Below are 9,702 nucleotides of genomic sequence, written 5' to 3'. Positions count from 1 at the left end.
CCTGCATTGCAACAGTAGTTTGCAGATGTGGTCATCCCCCGATCATCTGCAAGACTCTCATGCAGCACCAATTTGAAACACAGCCTGGAAAGTGCGTTCATGGCCCTACAGGTTGCCTAAGCACAAGAGACAAATTGTGCAAAAGGAATTGGCTGAAATGGTGAAAATGCTGTTATCATAGGATGAAACGAGGATTTGTTCCTCAGTGTTTGGTCTCCTATGCTTACCTTTTCTCCAGATGATTTGTCGCAGTTGAGAGGGGCCGGTTGTCTTTAAGGTGCTTCCAGGTAATTAAGAAGTGAGTGCAGGGTTTGTACCATTCATCACGCTTCTGTTAGGTTTGTTTGAAGACTCGGGCATTTTTCAGCACCTGCTGTAGCGATAGCTGCGTCCTCACACTGCATATGCTGTTTGCCACCTGGATGATGTTGTCATTCATAGTGATACCACGGTGGAGCATGTGCAGTGGGTGGTCACAGTCCCTAAAGTGTGTGGTTGGATGGAGGGACGTACAGTATTTGGGTACAATTTGGGAGCTGGGTATGTGCATCCACACATGGATAAAACAGCAGCCATCGCATCCTGCCTGTGTCCCAACGCAAAAAAGAACATCCTGATAATAATGAATTACAATATTCCCGACAAGAAGAAATAAATGCATGAATGAGTTTTTCAGCATCACTCTGGGACAGGATATTTCTGATTTTCAAGATATTGCAGCAATGGAAGAAAGCAGTCATAAATATTTGCTTAATATTTCCATTAAAGGAGAAATCCTGGTCAAAATGACTCTAAGATTCCATATAGTGTTACTGGAGGCCAAGGTATTGCATCCAGAAAAGGATAAAATCCGTAGCTGTTGATAAAATTGGCACAGAGCTTCCCCCATGCATTACCAAAGATTCACATCAAACTCATTCTTGATTGCTTTAATGAACATTTTGTTATTGTCACAGTTTGATACTGATGATTTCTTGTGAACACTCCTTTAGTTTAAACCCAGTGACAGTATGAAGTTATTATGTTTGTTTTCATGTAAGTATCTACACTTATATTATCTATCTATACTTCGTCTGCATCCCTCGAGGCCCCATTTGAAGGCTGATTATGTCCCAACATAGGCCAGAATTCATAGCGCAGGCTCCACACTCCAGACCGCAGTCGGACGGCCAACTCCTCCTCCTAGCCCCCCCGCTCCAGCAGGCCGCAGAGAACGGGGGTGAGAGAAGACTCCAAACCTCCCTCCACCCGCTCATTGTAATGTTGATGCATGTGTGTTCTAAGGTGCATTTAAAACCCAGGAGGGCATGGAGCTACCTGCCAGAGAGCAGCAGGTAAGCGCATGGTCCCTCCTGGTAGCCCTCAATGTCTACGTGTATTTAAAATTGAGAGGTGGGCAACGATGCCAGGGGTGAGGTGTACACCCTGATGGTACTTTGGACTCCGTGTATCGTGCCCACCCCCAAGATCCTATATGTATGTGTAATGAGAGTGTGAGTAATGTGAATGTCTAAGTTGTGGGATAAAATTGAGGCAGAGGCAGCCAGAAGGGGACAGAGGGGGGGGGGTAGCCTCCTCTGCACCCTGGTGACATACCCCTACTCCAAGGCCCTGCATGTGTGGGTGGTTGTGGTGGAGCGGGAAGAGGGAGGCAGCTGGAGATGGGGAGGGAAGGAAGGGAGGGGCAAGTGACCCCTCCCTGGGGCCAGCTCCCCCGCTGACCCCAGTAGGCACCCCCATACTCCGCGACCCGCCAGGGAAAGGGGGCCCAGGCCCATCCAGACCGGGCCCAGTGCAGCAGCGCCGCCCGGCCCCACAGAGCCCGGGACAGTCCACCCAACCCCACCACAGAGAAAACTGCACCCACCCCACCATCCACTCATCTTCCAGACTACATAAGACAATAAACACCCAGGCTGAGATCTTCCTCCACCTCTCCTGTATCTCCCCCTCCTGCAGAGGGAGCTCCTGAGGAGAGGAAAGCTCCTGCAAGATGTGACAATCTCCCCCACCAGTTGAAGAGCCCCCCAGGTGGCTCGACGCACCGGCGGCACCCTGCTCCAGGGCTGGGCCCCCATGCACCCACCCGCCCACAACCCCGGCAACACACCAACCAGGACCCAAGCCCCCGAGGCCCGGTCCGGGTCCCAGCCCAGAGACGGAGCGCCCCCAGAACCTCACGCCCATCCCGGACCCACCCAGGGCCAGCCAGGCTACCAGGTCAGTAACCCACGTCCGTCAGCACAGACCCTCCCCTAGCCCCGCTGCACGCAGCCGTGAGGAAACAGTCACCGGAGAGCCAACAGAGCCCCTAACCGGACATGACCGCTACCCCGGGTTGAGCCCCCCAAGGAAGATGCCTCCGGGGAACCCCCCGACGCCCTAAGCCTGTCCCTACCCCCACACCAATCACAACAGTGAAGGCGGGACCAAACTATGACCCCCCACCCCCACTAGGTGATGGAGCTGATCAAAGGAGCCCAGAGCAATTGATCTGATGTGGTGGCAGAGGCTGTATCAAGACTAATGTAATCTAATAGATCATTTCTATATTGCTTAGAATTAAGATTATTTTTATTTTTCCAGTTCATGAGGACTGTTTTCTTGGCTATGCATAGGGCAGTGAAAACCATATGGGCGATATTCTTTTCTGAAGTGACATTATCTAAGCTGCCCAACAAACACACTAAGGGGGAAGTTGGAATGTTACATTTCAGACACTTCGATAAGTCTTCACATATCTCGCGCCAAAACTTCTGAACTGGTGGACAGAACCAAAGAGCGTGGATATAATTGTCCGGTGAATTGGTTTGGCAGTGTGAGCAGTTGTTGGTAGACGTAAAGCCCATCTTGAACATCCGATGACCTGTATAGTGTACTCTATGTAATATTTTGTATTGAATTAATTGAAAACTGGGATTTCTAATTAGATGAAAGGTTTTTAAGCAAGTCTGAGACCAGAAGTTTAGGTCTAAGTTAACTGATAAATCCGCTTCCCATTTTGCAATAGGAAGTGATATTGATTCATCTGTTTTAGAAAGCATTCTGTATATTTTGGATAGTAATTTGGGGGGTTTAAGAGTAAGAAATTGAACCACACTTAGTGGTGTTTGTAGTTCAACTTGACCCGGTTTAAATTTCTTTTTTACTATGGATTTAATTTGTTGATATTCTAAAAATCTTTTCTTGTTGATCCCATATTGTGTAACTAGTCCGTCAAATGAAATAAATTCTGTTCCTTCTAGTATATGTTCTAAATATTTGATTCCTTTATCACTCCAATCTGAAAAGTTTATCATATTATTGTTTTGTAATATGTCAGGGTTGTTCCAGATAGGTGTACGTTTGCATGGGATTAATGAAGACGCTGTCAATTTTAGAAACTCCCACCATGCTGTCAGAGAAGAGCTGATGTTGATGCTTTTAAAGCATTCATGTCGTTGGATGTTTGAGCTGATAAATGGTAGGTCTGAGATCTCTAGATTATTGCAGAGTGCTTGTTCTACATCTAGCCAAGGTTCATCTAAGAGGGTGTGTTTTAGCCATCCTGAGATAAACTGAAGCCTGTTGGCTAAGAAGTAGTGCTGAAAGTTAGGCAGTTCTAATCCTCCTCTATCCTTGGTCTTTTGTAATGTTTTTAAGCTTATACGTGGGGGTTTATTTTTCCAAAGGAATTTGGACATACATGAATCTAGAGATCTGAACCAATCTTGTGGCGGTTTAGTTGGGATCATTGAGAATAAAGAAATTTATTTTTGGTAAGACCATCATTTTTATAGCGGCAACCCTTCCCATGAGTGATATGGGTAGACATTTCCATCTAGCCAGATCATCTTCTACCTTCTTTAAAAGTGGGATATGGTTTAATTTAGTTAGATCTGCAAGCTTGGGAGAAACATTAATACCTAAATATTTTATATTTCCCGATTGCAGTGGTGTAGAAGAGGAATTATGGAAGGAGCAATTAATCGGTAGGACTGTAGATTTTGACCAGTTAATTGAGTAATCTGATATTCTTGCAAAAGAGTTTATCAATTCAATCACCCCAGAGATATTGGTTTGTGAATTTTGGAGAAAGAGTAACACATCATCCGCATAAAGGCTGATTTTATGTTCCACGTTCTTGCATTTTATGCCCTTAATTACTGAATTCTGTCTAATTGCTGCTGCTAGTGGTTCAATAAAAATTGCAAATAGTGAAGGGGAGAGTGGGCATCCCTGCCTGGTGCCCCTCAAGAGACAGAAGCTGGAGGATGTCTGGTCATTTGTTCTAACACAAGCTGTTGGGGAATTATATAATATTTTTAACCAGTTTATGAAAGAGGATCCAAAACCAAATTTGTGTAAAGTTGCAAATAGAAATTTCCAGTTAACTCTGTCAAATGCTTTTTCTGCGTCTAAAGAGAATATTGTAGTTTCTAGGTTTTTACTGTATGAGTAGTCTATCAAATTAAGTAATCTACGTGTATTTGTTGATGAGTGCCTACCTTTTATGAAACCAGTTTGGTCAGGATGAATTAAGAGGGGGGTTATTTTCTCCAGTCTCTTTGAGAGAGCTTTGCAGATTATTTTAAGGTCTACATTTATAAGGGATATTGGACGATAGCTTGAGGGATATACAGGGTCTTTGCCTGGTTTTAGCAGGAGATTAATGTTTGCAGAATTCATATTTGATGGAAGTCTGCCCTTTTCTTTAATTTCCAACAACGTTCTGTAGAAAACTGGTGCTAGAATCGACCAGAATTCTTTGTAGAATTCTGCAGGAAAGCCATCTGGACCTGGAGCCTTATTATTGTGCATACTTATCAGGGCTTCCTGGAGTTCACCTGGTGTCAGTGGTGAATCCAGTGCCATTGCTTGAGTGTCCAATAATTTTGGAAGAGTTATGTTGTCCAAAAACTGATCAATTTCTTTTTTAGATGGGTTTATTTGTGGTGAATACAACGTTTTATAGAAATCCCTGAAAATGTTGTTTATTTGTATCGGTTCATATAATGTGTTCCCAGATGAATCTTGAACAGCACATATAGTTGTTTTTTCTTTATTTATTTTTAGCTGGTTTGCTAGAAATTGACCGGATTTATTACCATGTTCATAATTTTGTAGGCGTAGTCTTTGTACTAAGAATTTTGTTTTTTTATCAATTATCTCATTTAATTCTAGTTTTGTTTTGCGTATTTTGTTCAATGTTTCCTGATCTTGGTGGGACGCGTAGGCTTCTTCTAGTGATTTGATGTTTTTTTCTAATTCCTGAATATTTTTGTTTTCTTTTTTCTTTTTATGTGATGAGAAAGAAATTATTTTACCTCTCATCACAGCTTTCCCTGCTTCCCATAGAACAGAAGCTGATGTTTCGGGAGTGTCATTATAGTTCAAATATGCAGTCCACTCTTTTTTAAAATATTTAATAAAGTCTTCATCTTTAAGTAGTGATATATTAAATCTCCAGTTTTTTCTTGGCGTAGTATTATTCTTGTGCATTAGTGTTAAAGATACAGGAGCATGATCGCTGACAGCTATAGGATGAATCTCAGTGTCTGAAATGTCACACAGCAGTGAGCTGCTGACCAAAAAATAATCCAGACGAGAGTAGGAGTGATGGACATGTGAGAAAAAAGTATATTCCTTACTGGTGGGGTGAAGAGAGCGCCATGCATCGCAAAGACCAAAGTCGCTCATATATTGTTTGATTATATTTGTGGACTGCCAATTACGCTGAGTTCCCGATGTATTGAGCCTATCCATGTCTTCATTTAGTCCAAGGTTGAGGTCACCTCCAAGAACAAGTGTGCCATCTAAGTGTTCAGAGAGTGCACTGAAAAAACCGTGAAAGAATGAGGGATCATCAACATTTGGACCATATACACTTGCAATACATAGCTTTTTATCACGTATAGATAGTTTAATGATTAAGAATCTGCCCTCTGGATCTATAACTGTATCGAGTACTGTGAAATTAATATTTTTATGTATTAAAATTGCTGCTCCCCTTTGTCTAGAATTATAACAAGCTGAGAACACATTAGGAAACTCAGGTGTTTTAAGTTCATTCGAACCTCTAAGAGGTCTGTGGGTCTCTTGTAATAGGACAACATCTGCCTGTAGTTTTTTGAGTTGGTTAAATATTTTTAACCTCTTTTCTCTGGAGCCAGCTCCATTTATATTCCATGTAATGAACCTCAGTGTACCCATAGATGTTTGTGTATAACTAGGGATGTATGCTGTGTGCGTCGCTTAGACAGGTGGAGAGAATACGTCACTTGTTCATAAATAAAGAGAAGGAGAGAGAGAAAAAATGTGTGGCGAGATGCTCCCTGAGTCTGACTTTGTGTATGCATAGTTACTAATATGAGTAGGCTTGGCTTAAGTGTGTGTGTATCTTATATGACTGTGTGCGCTGTCTGACTGATGTAAATGTGCTGCCGTTGAGCGCATGGTGCGTATGTGTCGAAATAAAGGATGTTTGTGGATGAGTGTCGAAGCAGGTGATCGAGGCAGTGAAAGGAATAAAGAAAGAAACCAAGGACAGGGGTGAGCAGCTGTCGCGGGGTCCTCTCCTAAACTTCTCCCGAACAAATACAGGCGTAGTCGGAAAGCATTCAGTGTGGATAATTTATTTATTTTGCCGGCCTCCCAGGTGCACAAAAAGTTATTTACAAAGAAAATAGAACTGACTTAAGTCAGCACAAACAAACATCTATATACAAAACACAGTCTGCATGTTACCCTCTCTGTAACAGCTCACTGGACAAAAGAACACAGGTGGGCCCTGACCGCCTTCTCTTATACCCCATAGCCCCTCCCACTAGGCGTAATAGTCATCTCTTTATTATTTCTTTTATCAAACCGTCTTTCCCCCTCAGCTTATTTCCTGCTGTAGTCCTACAATACATATATGTATATATAGACATTTATGGCCACTTCCCGGCAGCCTACAGTGTTTCACAATAACACCAAACAAACCAAAAGAATAATGCAGTTCACGTGACTCTTCAAGCGCGCGCGAACCCACTATTTAAACCCCGGAACCCCATACCATCGGCTTGCATAACCCCCGTATAATTCGGCGATCATAGCGAGTCTCCGCGACCGGCTTTATGGAAGGTAAGTGGGAAAATACGTTGGCCCCCTTCTGCGCTGCTCAAACTATACCTCTCACCCCTTTTTGTTTATCTGCCCGGTCGCCGAAAAGCCGCGCAGCCCCGGTAATTGTAAAAACTAATGGTGGTGGTGCGTGTATGCGCCCGGATCAGCTGTCGGCGGTTCGGGACGGGGTGACTCCGTCACAGCAGCATAAAACCAAGAGGGGGAAAAGAGAGGAGGAAGAAAAAAAAAAAACGAGAAGAAAAAAAAAAACAGAAACAAAACGTAAACATTCCAATTAAATCACTGACGGAGAGTGACGGTGTTAATTCTGCTATGAAATCACACTTTAAGATGCGATTTGATACTGGTAAGTTAAACAGATGTTAATGCAAGTTAGTGTGAGTGGATAGGGAAAGGGTGCAGCTGATTCTTATCTGGTGTGAGGTTAATACAGCCACGGAGTGATGTTGGGGTCGCGGTGGAGCTGTCCGTCCACGTACAGCCGGTCCACAGCGATGACAGCGCGGGAGCCCTTCTGGATGAAGCCGCGTCGGATTGGGAAGAGGACCCTGCGTCGTTCCAAGATCTCTTTGGGGAACTGGTCGTTCACGCTGAAGTCCGTTCCTTTTAATTCCCTGCCGCGGCTTTTCACATGTTGCTTTTGTTTGAAGTGGCCGAATTTGGCCACGATAGGACGTGGTCTCCCGGCCGTAGCCCGAATGGGGCCGAGGCGATGTACCCGATCGAAGACGATGTTCTTCACAGTGTCCTCCGGCAGCTTCAGGTGGGTTTTGATGAAGCTTTTTACCGTGGTCTCCGCGTCCTCTCCAGCGGCTTCTGGAATACCAGAAAATACCAGATTATCACGCATGCTACGAGCTTGTAGATCGATAACTGTTTCTTTTATTTTTTTATTTTCTCTATTGAGCTGGGTAACATTATCTGTGAGACATTTCACCGACTCCCTTAGCGTGGCATTTTCAGCAGCAAGCGTTTCCACCTGCTGCTGGCTGTACTCCAGGGATTCTCACAAGCATTTAAATTCTCGGTGAAGAATCTCCACCAAGGACAGCCTTGCGTCGAAACTGGACAATCGCTTGTCGATTGACTCCAATATGTCGGCAATATCTTTGCCGGCTGGCGATGTTGAGCCGGGGGAATCTGCCGGGCGTTGTCTTTTCGACGACGGCGTCTCAGCTTTGGCCGGGGAAGCTGCACACGGGGTCTTCTTCATCACGAGATCCTGAAAGCACTGATCGATGTAATCTTGGAGAGTCTCTAAACTCTCCTCGTTGTTCTCCAGGGTGAGGGGGATTATTTAGACAAATAGTGTTAGTTATAAGACAATTGATAAGTGTATTTGGTAATGCTGAAGCTTAAATGAATTTGTTCAAATCTAAACTACCATTTGCTTTAATTTTCCGCCAAAATCTCCGGCGTCTGACGTCAGTTACAACATGAGTCGCTTACCTTGTCCGTCACTTCCGTCACTTACTCACCTGCTCCGTCACTTCTCCTGCTCCGTCACTTCTCCTGCCTCTCCGTCACTTCTCCTGCCTCCTCATATATGTGGTTAAATTAATTTCTAAATATATATTGTTTTACTGCAGATGGAGAACTCTTTGTTGGAACCAGAAGAGTAGTAAAAACCATGGATGGTGCCAGGAAGATATTTCATGAGTTTCATTCATCTCCAATTGGAGGACACACTGGCACACACAAAACGCTAAATGCAGTGTGTTCCAGATTTTACTGGTTTGGTATGACAGTTGACATTAAAACATGGGTATGTATTAACTGTTTGTACTGTTGTTAAATAGTGTTTAAAATAAGCAATTTTTTTTATATCAGTTAAAAGAGAAACTGTACACTTGCAAAATATAAATAAATATGGTTAATTAGTGATATTACAGTAATAACCTGTAGGCCTGGCAGAGATTTGAAGACACGCACACAAACTATTGTTGCTAAATAGTTTGTTCGTTAGAGAATATGTCATTAAGTGTTTTTGTTTTTTACAAATGAGAATGTTGAACATTTACGTGAACTCCATAAATATTTTTACCTTAAAGATTCAGGAATGTGACCAGTGTCAAAAAGTTGGGAAACCACTGACTGCTGTGCAACCGTTGCAGTGTATTCAGGTAAATATTATGCCCCGTTTACCCATCAAACTATGCTTGTAGCTCATATTCATAAAGGCAGGAGGGTTTGCCAACTAATTTTAACCATCAATGTTAATGTGTACATTATACAAATTGTTATTCAAATTATTAATTTGTCCTTGATAGGTGTCTGAAGTGTGGGAACTTATTGGTATAGATCTTACTGGACCTCTTCCTAAAACTTCAAGCGGCTTCCAGTATATACTTACTGCAACTGACTACTTTTCAAAATGGGTTGAAGCTTTCCCATTAAAAACGAAATCTGCATCTGAGGTAGCCCAGCACTTGTGCTCCATTATATATAGACATGGCTGCCCCAAAAGGATTTTGTCAGACCAAGGCAGAGAGTTTGTGAATGAAGTAAGTGTTAAATAATTTTCAGTTACATTTTTTAACTTTACTTCACTGGGGTCAAAGATTTTTTCTTGTGTGCTTGTATAAGCAGTATAAC

General features: G+C 43.1%; 1 protein-coding gene across 5 annotated transcripts in view; it reads right to left on the bottom strand.

Annotated features, from left to right (window-relative positions):
- LOC309695514 (uncharacterized protein) overlaps nucleotides 1–9,702 on the bottom strand; it is a 181,050-nt gene that overhangs the window by 98,324 nt on the left and 73,024 nt on the right. The window lies entirely within an intron of this gene.

This window comes from Aulonocara stuartgranti (assembly GCF_965226115.1).
Source record: "Aulonocara stuartgranti genome assembly, chromosome: 3".
NCBI lineage: Eukaryota > Metazoa > Chordata > Actinopteri > Cichliformes > Cichlidae > Aulonocara > Aulonocara stuartgranti.
This window is presented reverse-complemented; position numbering and strand designations above follow the sequence as displayed.